General features: G+C 36.1%; 1 protein-coding gene across 6 annotated transcripts in view; it reads left to right on the forward strand.

The window, feature by feature from the left end:
• Positions 1-12,740, forward strand: part of ANKRD17 (ankyrin repeat domain 17) — a 187,410-nt gene that overhangs the window by 8,668 nt on the left and 166,002 nt on the right. The window lies entirely within an intron of this gene.

The following is a 12,740-nucleotide window of genomic DNA, read 5'->3' on the forward strand; positions in this document are numbered from 1 at the left end:
AAGAGCTACCTGCCTCCCTCTCCCCCTCTATTTGACACAAAATCTTATATGTAAAATTGAAAATGCATAATTTTCTTGGTTTTCAGTGAGTAACTGACCAATATGGAAAATACAAATATATTTTCTAACATAAAAGCCATGATGCTTTTTCAAATTAGTAGACAAAATTAATTAAATTGCTTTTGACTATTACAAGAAAAAAATCTTAAAATTTCAAGAGTTGATACTTTATTTCAGAAATAACATTGCATTCTGTTGAATGCATTTTTGAATATGACTGAATGATCTTAGTATTTTTTTTTCTTTTTTTTTTTTTTTGGAGATAGAGTTTTGCTCTTGTTGCCCAGGCTGGAGTGCAACGGTCTGATCTCGGCTCACTGCAACTTCCACCTCCCGGGTTCAAGTGATTCTCCTGCCTCAGCTTCCCGAGTAGCTGGAATTACAGGCATCTGCCACCACGCCTGGCGAATTTTTGTATTTTTAGTAGAGACAGGGTTTCACCATGTTGGCCAGGGTAGTCTTGAACTCCTGACCTCAGGTGAACCGCTGGCCTCAGCCTCCCAGAGTGCTGAGATTACAGGCGTGAGCCGCTGTGCACTGTGATCTTAGTATTTTCTAAAGCAGAATTCAAAGGGGGAGAAACATTTTTGTTGAAGATGCTTAAAGTATAAATACAGTAGGAGTTGATCAGAATTTCATCTATTTTTGTAAGTAACCTGTGACTAAATCAAGAGATAAACCTAGTGAAGAAATTTTAGGCAAAGGGAGCCAGTAAATAAATTAGTACTGACTTAGTATTGAAAGGATTTGCAAGGCCAGGGAGGATCTGTTTACAGACAGAAAAAGAGAGTTGAAAATGAGGGAGAAAGAAAAAATATTTCAGAATTAGGCTGTGTTCAGCTTCATTTGGAAATATTTTTGTTTGTTTTTTATTGGAAAAGTGCTATCTAAATTCCTCTTTTGTAATGCTTAGAATCCTAGATTAGCCCAGAGAAGCTTGCTTGTTTCATCTCTTAATTGATGTAGCAGTATTTGTAAACTAGATGTTAAGATCTTTGAAGCAGTAGTCTGTCTTAATTATAATTTATCTTGTCTTCTCTCCTGCTTAAGCACAGTACTAGAAAAAAACAAAACATTTTTGGTGAATAACTAGTACTTAGGGAGGATTCAGCATTCATTTAGGAAAAGAAGAGAAGGAATAGAAATTCTTCCCTTCTTGGATCCAGGGCTTCTGAATAGCTGAAGTTTAGATTTCAGCATTTTCCAATTTCTTAATTCCTTTTCTTAGTGATGATGATCTTCTGTAAGTATTAAGGGGAAAGCCAGTTAAACTAATAGGAATTGATGAATGCCTGGTAAGTACCTTAAGCCTCCTAAGATTTTTAAAGAGTAAATAAAAATGAATAGTTACTCAGTACCTACTGTTTGTGAAGGCAAGATAAAGGTTAAAAGTATGGATTCTGGAGCTTGGATTTAAATCTTTGATCCATCATTTACTAGCTTTGTGACCTTGGCCAAGTTTTTAAATCTCTACTGCAATTTCCTCATGTAAATGGTATAAATGGTAATGATAGTAGATTCTACTTTATAACATTGTTATGAGGGTTAAATGAGTTAATACAGTTTTCATGTATTCTCATTTTATTCTTGCCATAACCCTATGAAGTAGGTGCTGCTATATTTCTTTCATTATTCAACAAATGTTTGGAGTTCCTACTGTGTGCTAGGTATTGTGCTATACTGGGTGAGCAATGGTGAACAAAACTGTTGCAAGGCACCTCGATTTACAAATACACCAATGAATAAATATTATAAGTTTGGGGAGGTGTGAGAGTGAGCTTAAGTGGTTAAATGTACATCTTGAATAATGTGTGAGTTTCAAAGTATACAAATGTTGGCAGGGAGCATTCATTTTACAGGTAAACATACTAGCATAGAAGGATTTTAGGCAACCTCATCAGGGTCACATAGCTAATAAATGTCAGAATGGGATTGAACCTGGGACTGTTAGATTCTAAGCCTCCTCATTCATTCATTTATTCTCTCACTCATTCACATGCTCTGTTATGCTGTATAGTGTTGAGTACCATATTTCAGATATTGGCAAATTCCACTTGTATAAGGGAAGATGCTTTTTGGCAGTTGGACAGCCATTGAAGACAAGTTGGTCACCCCAAGTTTTCTTTCCAGTTCTTCTGAAAAACTCACTAAAGAAAAAGAAAGCAAGAAATACAGAAAAGTATAGAAAAATAATCCATATTCCCACCACCTAGAATTAAGTTGTTAACAAGATGAAAACTTCATACTGAAAAACCACCTTTTCTAGAGGCAATTTACCACTTCTTCCTTGCCTTTCAAAATATTTACTTTTCAAGGTAATCTTTCCTTATTAATTTGAAAAAAAAATGTTTCTTTTAAATAGAGATTGTTAACTTAGGATCTGGATAGGCTGTGAATCCTCTGATATTAAAAGATTTTGGTGAAGGTGCTTATAAGGCTTTATTTTTCTTCCTTTCTGCCCTATCCCCATAGTATATGTGCAGAATTTTCATTAGATCCTCAAAGAGGTCTGTCCCACCCTCTCCTTCCTACCTTGTTACTTTGAAACATTCTCACTACAGATTTAGTGGGGAATTTGGTCATTTATTTGGATGATTAAGAGTTTGGAAACTGCTTCTAACTAAGCAGATGATGTGGTAACAAAGAAGGCTTATTTGTGAAGTAGTAGGTCCAAGATTGATCTCATCTTTCTGGTAAACCAGCCTTGCCTACTCTCTTTTCTCTTATATCTTCATGTTTTGCCTTTTAATTAATGAAGCAGTTTACATTGTGTACTGTGGACTGTCATATCTGAAAGCAAAAGCCTTGTCTTACTCATCTTTATATCTCCTGCTATACAGTACCATGTGTCTTATGTAAGTCTTTGCATCTCTGCTGGGTTCTCATGAAGTCCCATCTCTGTAGTAAGAATAAATCATAAATATTTCTTTATTAGCCACCTACTGTGGGAAATCTTTGGGACTTCAAGTCTTGAGGTAACAGAACTTGGTTGCAGCCATTATTTACAGTAGACCCCTGTAGGATGTTTTAATTGAACCATTATTTTTAGTTTAGTCATTTTTAGCCTCACCAACTTAACTGGAGTTAGTATTGTGAAAGTTTTCAGTGTTTAATAATCATCAAAGTAGCATATTTTGACTCTCAGAAATTCACTAGACTATAGGCTGTTTCTGCTGTTACCTGATTATGCCATCTAGTTGATTAGGAAAACAGTTTTTAGGTCCTTGAGTTAGTGCAGTTGCATTTATGACAGTGGTTTATCTGAATTTTTATAAGGATAATTTAAGGGTTAAAAATGTGGATTTAATGAGGACCTTCATAATTTTTCCATACTTAACCACCGATGAAAGGGAATTTTTACTTCACATTGGTTTGCGAAGTAGTGCCTGCTGGTACCACTTATATTTTTGTTAGGACCAGTAGGAGGCACTAACATCCATGGTGTAACCTACACCAAACCTAACTTTTTTCAGCTTTCATCTTTTCAAAAAAGTAAAAAATAAGAAATAAGTCATTAGGGAATTGAAGGTGGTGGGTAAATACGAATACCCTTCTAGTCCCTTGAACCTTACCTATCTGGTACAGTTATGCCCATCCACTTCTTACCCAGAAGCAAAATACCCTTTCTGACTTAACAGTGCTTCACTTCTTAACATTTTTTTGTCTTTAGAAATTATTATTATTCATTCATGAAGGGATGTAGAGTTGTGGGACAATATAGGTATCATTTTTACAATGATTTATAATTTAGGGTTTCAGTTATTGAAAAGGGAAATGTTAACTGTTATTTTCCCCAAGCATGCTGTGAAACTTCAAATAATATAGCTCTAATTATTGAAAGCATAACTTAGACTGCCTTCTGTCCTGTGAAACTCATAAACATTACATGATCCTTTAAAGGGGTCAACCTTTTGTTTGTGTGTAGAGATGGCGTCTCACTTTGTTGCCCAAGCTGGTCTTGAACTCCTGGCTTCAAGTGATCCTCCTGCTGCAGGCTCCCAAAATGCTGTGGGATTATAGGCGTGAGCTACTGCATCCAGCGTGGGGTTAATTTTTAAGTTTACTTCTGAGTGAGACTAGAGATAAAAGAGAGTGGGGAAAAGAAAATTTAAAGATTTTACATTTGAAACATCAGAGTGCTAAAAATAGAAAAACTAGTCGGGCGTAGTGGCTCCCGCCAGTAAGTCCCAGCTACTTGGGAGGCTGTGGCAGAATTGCTTTAACCCGGGAGGCAGAGGTTGCAGTGAGCAGAGATCGCGCCACCGCACTCCAGTCCGGGCGACAGAGTGAGACTGTCTCAAACAACAACAACAACAACAAAAACTGTTACGGTACTTGAGGAATTCCTATTGGAGCCATTTTTAGTGTCTTTAAAAACAACTCTTTTTTCTTTTTTTTTTTTTTTTTTTTTTTTTTTTTTTTGAGACGGAGTCTCGCTCTTTCACCCAGGCTGGAGTGCAGTGGCGCGATCTCGGCTCACTGCAGGCTCCTCCCCCCGGGGTTCACGCCATTCTCCTGCCTCAGCCTCCCGCATAGCTGGGACTACAGGCGCCCGCCACCTCGCCCGGCTAATTTTTTGTATTTTTAGTAGAGACGGGGTTTCACCGTGTTAGCCAGGATGGTCTCGATCTCCTGACCTTGTGATCCGCCCGCCTCGGCCTCCCAAAGTGCTGGGATTACAGGCGTGAGATAAAACTAGTAATAATTTAAGACTTTGAAGATGATTTTAGCCCTGTAGAAATCCTGTACTTTTTTGGGGCATCTGTGTTCATTTTTGGTGTAACTGTGTGCCTTATGATCATAGGGATCATTTTGTTTTGGTTTTTGAATACTAGTAGGGTAGACTTTATATCTTTTATGAGTGTCTCCTGGAATACTCAGTGATTTTTGATATTTTGTTTGTTTTTAAGATGAGGTCTATATGTATGATTTTTCTAGATTGTCCTTGACAACTAGATTAAGAGTCATCCGTTCTAATTTTACCTTGGAGGTTTTATAGTAAGAAAGGAGAGTATCTATATTAATATACTTGTGATTGATGCAGGTGGAGATATGTTAAAATATGAAGATTGAATTACAAGACAGTGTAGGATGAAAATTCTTAAGATTTTAAATATAGCATTACATATAATTAAATGTTATTCATTAATTTATACCTATTTGTAGAAACACATATTTGCAGAAAACTTGACAAACTCAAAAAGATCTAAAGAATAGAAAAATCACCTATTATTCTGTCTTCAGAATTAATCATTACCTGAAATACGTCTTTTCATTCTTTTTCCTTGTTATGTAGTAGTCAAATTATCACAAAGAGCAGAGGTACCACTTAGAAATTTTGCTTGCTGAAATTTTTATTGATGAGCTTTCTTCAAATATATCAATTGAAGAGATGAGTCTTCAGATTATGATTTTTATATATTTAAAAATAAAAACTAATGAGGGTATTTATACTTAAAAAAATATCTTCTAATATATAGGGCTTTTTATTCCATTCTTAGAGTAAATACTGCTAACAGTTGGTGTATATCAAATGTTTGTTTCTTTCTTGAGACTGAGTGCGTGCGTGTGTGTGTGTGTGTGTGTGTGTGTGAGTATGTTAATATTTGCCACATTATTCTCATTTACTTATGAATGTTCCATAATATAAATGTTGATAATTTATTTGATCTTTTATTTTGGTAGACATTTAGATTGTTTTCACTACATTGCTATTAGTGAAGTGAACATCCTTGTACAGTTATTTTTGAGTATGAAACTATTTCTTTGGGATGGATTCCTGGAAATGGAATTGTTGGGCTAGAGTATGCACGTGTTAAGTTTGATAAATACTCTCAAGTTTTACTTGCATCAGCAGTGTATGAGAATGTTCCTAGATGTGGTTAATTTACTTAGTTTTAAAAATCTGTTAAACAAAAAATGGTGTTTTGTTTTCGTTTTTCTGATTACTGTCAACATTGAGTATAAGTTTTTTAATCTTTGTTTTTCATTTGGATGTCTTTTGAAAATTTCCTGGTTTATCCTTTACCTATTTTTCTATTAGGATTGTCTTGTCTTTTTCTTATTGATTTGTTGATGGTATTTATAAGTATTAATTTTTCATAGTGTTATGTGTTACAGTATTCTCCTTTGACATTGTTTTCACAACATAGAAAAATTTATTGTTTAGTAAAATATATTATTCTTTTATGACTTCTGGAGAACTTCCTCACTCCAGTATTTAAAAATTCTTAGAAATTTTTCTTTGTACTTTGTTTTTCAAAGATACATGGATCTCTTTTTGGATATAGTATTTAATTCTTGTATCTGTTTCTTATTTACTCCTTTTTATAGCAGTTGACTGATTCTTGCTTCTTAAAATGTAATCCTGTGTTTGCTCATGTAATACCACCTTCTTCTGTTTCTACCTCGCTGTTTTTTGTTGGTCATCTTGCTTCCTTCTACCCCACACAGCAAACATACTTTGGTTATTTACCTCATTAGACCCTTTTCTGTTTTGTATCTGGTCTCATTTAGATGATTTTAACTATTGTGTCGTTATATATCTATATACCAGTGACTCTCAAGTTTATAGCTCCAACCTAAACGTTTGTTTTTTTGAGAATCGGGCTCACCCTTTGGCCACCTACCATTTGTGCAAACCTTTCTTCCAACACCTAATCATTTCTTTCCTCAAGAGAATCAATTCAAAGTCCCATCCAGTTACTACATATAGCTCCAAGTGAAAGATATATACAAAATTCTTTTCCTCCTAATTCAGAGAATTCTAGTGATCTATAAAACAATAAACAACTATCTCTCCCTCTTTTCACCCAACCCATTGTGTAGTAGTGAGTAGGAATAGGATTATCATAATGAAAACTCTTCTAGAGAAGGGAAGAATAGGAAGTACACAGCAGTCATTGGTACATATTAATAATGAAATCCTTCTGGGGAGGAGTTGTGACAACTTTGCCCTGGCTACTGAGTAAGTTTCTTGGTTATACTGATTTTCCTTTATGAGAGGAATGCTCTTTTCACTGTTGTCTGTTTCCTTTGCTTAGTTCTTTAGATGATTCTTTCTTGTTATCTTCCTTAGCCACATTTGAAGTAGTAGGCATTGGAGGGTGTGACATCCCTAGGAAGTGCACAACTTTTGTAACCCCCTACCTGTTGGTATAGATGGAGGGCCTGTAGGGTTACTTAAAGTTCAAGTGTAAGATTTTTAGGCCAGTAATGTAGTTTGTTGGTAAAACTCTTTCAAAAACATAATAGATTTCTCTTCTGTTTTTCTTAGATCGGGACCACGTAACATTAACTATAGCAATATATCTCTCAGTCATAAGTTTTGGAAACCAGCTGATTCTCTTATTTACTGGTCTCTGTGCTAGGCTAGCTCCTCTCTCCCTTAGGTTTCCTGGCTACCTCGAGAGGATCTGAAATAGTCTTGGATGATGTATCAGTAAGGGTTTAACCAGAGAAGCAGAGCAAGCAGATTTATATATGATTGTTATGTATTAAGAGATTTATTACAAGGAATTGGCTTACATGATTGTGAGGGCTGGCTAAGCAAGTCTGAAATCTGTACAGCAGGCAGTTAGTGGGAGAAGATTGTGGGCGAGGTGGAATCCATGGGCTTAGGCTGAAGCTGTTCTCCATAGGCAGTCAGGAAGGGAAGATACAGCAAAGAGAGAACAATTGTAGACTCAGCTGCTGTTTGGAGTCTCATTTGCTCGGAAGAACCTGATCTCTTTTAAGAGCTCACCTGACTAGGTCAGGCTCACTGAGGATGATCACCCTGGCTTAAAGTCAGTTGATCAGGAACTTCAATTACATCTGTAAAATCCCCTCACAGCAGTACCTAGATTAGCATTTGACTGAATAATTGAGAGAAGGTATTTGTGCTACAAAATGTCTGCTGTCCTGTCTTCTTTCTAAGAAGAAACCATTACAGGTGGAAAAGCAACACTCTCAACTTGATCTTTGCTACTACCTGACAGAGAGCCCTTGAACTCACAAAGTTATTTCCTGGTATTTAGAACACAGAAGCAGCTGCCTTTTCCACCCTGGGAGGCCCCAAATTACTGGACTCTTGTAGGTCGGAGTTTGCCACTGAGAAAGCTTCTTTTTAGTAGCACTGTTTTCATGTCTGTCTCTGCTTGCAAACCGCTTTATAGGTGAATTGATCTTTCTTGTTGATCTTTAAATAGCCAACACACACCATATTTCGAGTTTTTCTAACTGCTTTTCTTAGAACTACAGACTTAGTAGGCATATGATGTGCCCTTCCAATTATTGCAGGCAAGAGTTGTACTAAATGTTCTGCAACTGTATAGCACAGGTCATTAGATCTCCAGCCTGAGATGTTTCCTTGCTACCTGTTCTCTAAGCCTTACCAGAGATTTTAGGAGTTTGTTAGAGCAGCGTGTCACTTCCAATTAACTGTATTAGTTAAGGTATAGGATGGATCATTTGAACAAAGAGACTCCAAAACACATCAGGCAAGATAGAAGTTTGTTATTCTTTTATGTGCTACTCCAGAGGTAGACCTTCAGGTTATTCACACATCTAAGTATCTGCTGTCTTGCACTTGATACACCATCGCTTAATCAGTGCTGTCCAATACTGTAGCCACTAGCCACAGGTTGCTGCTGAGCTCTTGAAATGTGGCTAGTGCATCTAAGGATTTGAGTTAATTGTTTTTTAATTTTTAATTTAAATATTACATGTAGCTGATGGCTACCATATTGGAGAGTGCATATGTAGAATATTTCCATCACAGAAAGTTTTATTGGACAGCTTTGCTTTGGAATGTTCATCTACAAGATCTACTGTGGCTCACCAGCATCATGTCCATGTTTCAGCCTGTTATGGGCTGAATTGTGTGTCCCCAACATTAATATTAATATTTTGAAGCCCTAACCCCAAGTACCTCAGAATGTGATTGTACTTGGAGATAAGTCCTTTAAAAATGTAATTAAGGTTAAATCAGGTCATATGAGTGGGCCTTAATCCATCTGACTGATGTCCTTATAAAAAGAGGAAATTTGAACACAGGACACCAGAGATACATGCCTACAGAGAAAAGGCCATGTGAGGATACAGCAAGAAGGTGGTCATCTGCAAGCCAAGGAGAGAGGCCTCAGGAGAAACAAATCTGCAGACGCCCAGATCTTGGACTTACAGTCTCCAGAACAGTGAGAAAATAAATATCTGTGGTTTAAACTACCCAGTCTATGGTATTTTGTTATGGTAGCGCTAGTAAACTAATACTAGAGAAATAAGAAACAGAAAGGTCGGCATAGGTAACTTCCTTTTGAGAAATTGACCAACGAGTTGCCAACATCAATTTCCATTATATCCCATTGACCAGAAATTTATTACACGGCCATATCTAAGACTTAGCTCTTGTTGAGTGGCCATATGCCCAGGTAAAACTTGTGGAGAAGTAGTCTTTTGCTAAAAGAAGGGGACTGTGGATATTGGAGGATAATTAATGTCTTATATTGATACAATTCTATGATTATATTGTCCTTATGACTACCAAAACAAGAATGAAAGTCATTCCTGGTTCCTGAAATAATCTTGTGGGCCAAGCTTGGGTCATGTGTCCATTCTTGAACCAGTCACTATCACTAAGGAAAAAGATGCTTTGTTTAGGACTAGGTCATGTTTCTCCACCCTATGTAGGAGGTAGACTAGGAGAGGTCCATTCTACCTCCAAAATATGTCTTGAATTTTTCTCCTTCTCTCCTTCTCCACTACCATTGCCTTAACCCTGGCTGTTTTCTTACTTGAACTTCATAGTAGCCTCCTAATTTCATCTCCTAGCTTTTTCTCTTGAATCCCCATACTTCATTCATTCTTCATGTAGCATTAGGCTAATCTTTCTGAAATGTCATTTGTTATTTGACTTCTCATTGCTTTTAGAATAAAATCCAAACTCCTAACTTGCCCCACAGAACTTTGTATGGCTGCTCCTTGTTGTTCCAGCCCTTCTAGTTCCTTGACTGTCATCTAGTCGCACTGACCCTCCTGGTTTTGGAACATGCAGACTTTCTAGCTAGGGTCTTTTTACTTTCTTCCTAGTGTGTTGTTCCTCTGGTTCTTTGTTTTTTCTCATCCTTTAGTTTTCAGCTTAGATATTCTTCTTCGTCCAGTATTGTTGGAGGGAACTTTCTCCCCTTACACCACTTCTTCTTTTACCTCCCTTTTAGTTTTTTGCCTTAACTAAGTTGCACTGTAGTGAAACATAGGAAAGAGCCCTGTTGGTTTTTCACCAAGCTTTATTAGTATTACATATTTAGTAAACTCTTAAGTCTGTTTCTTACTACGTGGAAAGAAGTTTGTGGGTGGAAGTGAGGTGGGAGAATTTGAGTGAATTTCACAGTTGAACCTTGTGAAATTGTTGTTTTTATAAGCCACAAGTCATTGAATATCTGGTTTCATATGATTCAGCGTAGTATGTTAGCATGGTTTGGTATCTTAGAAGGCAGTTCTCACTTATTGAGCTTCTTTCTCAAGAGTTTTGGATATTGTTCATTTAACATGTCAGACCTGCTTTAGAATCATCTTTTGTACGTGACCATAAAATATTCTCAGATTATACATTGAAATTTATGTTAATTTGGGAGAGAAATATATGTATAATACTGAATATTCCCATTCGGAAACATGGCATACTTCTGTATTTTCAGGACCTTCATCTGTCTTTAGTAAAATTTTAGTTTTTGTATAGATTTTCCACATTTCTTGTGGAATTTATTTCAGATTATTTTATAGTTCTTACTGCTATCATGAATGGTATATTTTATTCCATTATACTTTCTTAATTAGTTGTTGTTGGAATATAGGATGCTATTGGTTGGCATATTTTAATCTTGTATACGGCCACTAAACTGAATTCTTGTATTCAGTTTATTCTGTTGAATTTTCTGACTCAAATGTCATATTGATTCCAGTAAATTATTTTTTTCTCTCATTTCCAGTATTTGTCCCTTGTGTTTGTTTTTATTCTCTTACTGCGTGAGTTTTGAACCACCCCCAAAATGTTGAATGTCAGTGGTAACAGAGGTTATACTTGTCTTTCTCTTATTTTTAATGGAAGTGCTGTTGTTTTACTACTAAGTATAATGCAGATATCTTTTATCAATTTAGGGTACATCACTTTTTCTTAAATTACTTAAGTTTTATTAGAAATAATGTACTACATTTTATCAAATGCGTTTTTGGCATCTTTTGAAATGGTCAGTTCTTTCTCTGCCCCTTCAATATGTCCATATAGTGAATTGTAATAAAATATTTCCTAATTTTAATTGCATTTTGAATACTTGGTATGATGAATTATTTTAATGCACTGTTGGTTTAGTTTCATTAATATTTTAATTTGTATTTTCTATGAAGAATATTCGTTAGTTTTTCAAGTTTATTTGAAGAAACTGTAAATATTTTTTTCCTTACATCAGTTTTGTAAAGATAAACGTTTTACAGATTCAGTTTATGTGCATGCTTTTTCCTTTTAGTCTTATATGTTGTGTTTTTAACCTTATTTGCCACTGAAATGTTAGAAAGAAGTTAGAGTAAGTGGTTTATTTGATCTTTTTATAGTTTAGTAATTTTTTAAAAAGTGGCTTAAGTAGTTTAGTACATACCTCTTTTTAAAAATAATAACTTTAAGTTGTGGTAAACAACACAACATAAAATTTACCATCTTAATCATTTTCAAGTGTATAGTTCAGTAGTGTTAAATATATTCACATTATTATGGAACAGATTTCCAGAACTTTTTCATCTTGCAGAACTGAAACTCTATACCCATTGAACAATTCCACATTTTTGTCTCTTCTTCAGCCCCTGGCAGCTACCATTCTATTTTCTGTTTCTATGAATTTGTCTGTCTCATATAAGTGGAATCATAGTATTTGTCTTTTTATGACTGTCTTATGTTAGTTAATATACTATTCTCAAGGTTCATTTATGTTGTAGCATGTGACTGGATTTCCTTTTAAATATTCCATTGTATGTATGTATCACATTTTATTTATCCATTCATTAGTTAATGGACCTTTTGGGTTGCTTCCATCTCTTGGCTTAGTGTGCTTCTTAACTTTTTTTTTTTTTTTTGAGACGGAGTCTTGCTCTGTCGCCCAGGCTGGAGTGCAGTGGCGCGATCTTGGCTCACTGCAAGCTCCACCTCCTGGGTTCACGCCATTCTCCTGCCTTAGCCTCTCCGAGTAGCTGGGACTACAGGCGCCCGCCACCACGCCCGGCTAATTTTTTGTATTTTTGGTAGAGACGGGATTTCACTGTGGTCTCGATCTCCTGACCTCGTGATCCGCCCGCCTCGGCCTCCCAAAGTGCTGGGATTACAAGCGTGAGCCACCGCGCCCGGCCAACTTTTACATTTTATTCATTTATTTCAAATTTATATAGGTTCATTGAGGAGAATAGGAACTTAATCTTGTATTTCCAAACAGTTAATCAGTTGACTTACCTGTTTCATAGTCTGTCCTCATTATTTGAATAATGCCTTTATTTTATGTATTTCCACAGTACAACAATAAACCAAATATCTACTCAGTATATACATCTTTATAAGTACTGAATTTGGGCCGGGCACGGTGGCTCACATCTGTAATCCTAGCACTTTGGGAAGCCGAGGTGGGCGGGTTGCCTGAGCTCAGGAGTTCAAGACCAGTTTG

Source organism: Symphalangus syndactylus, chromosome 10 (assembly GCF_028878055.3).
Source record: "Symphalangus syndactylus isolate Jambi chromosome 10, NHGRI_mSymSyn1-v2.1_pri, whole genome shotgun sequence".
NCBI lineage: Eukaryota > Metazoa > Chordata > Mammalia > Primates > Hylobatidae > Symphalangus > Symphalangus syndactylus.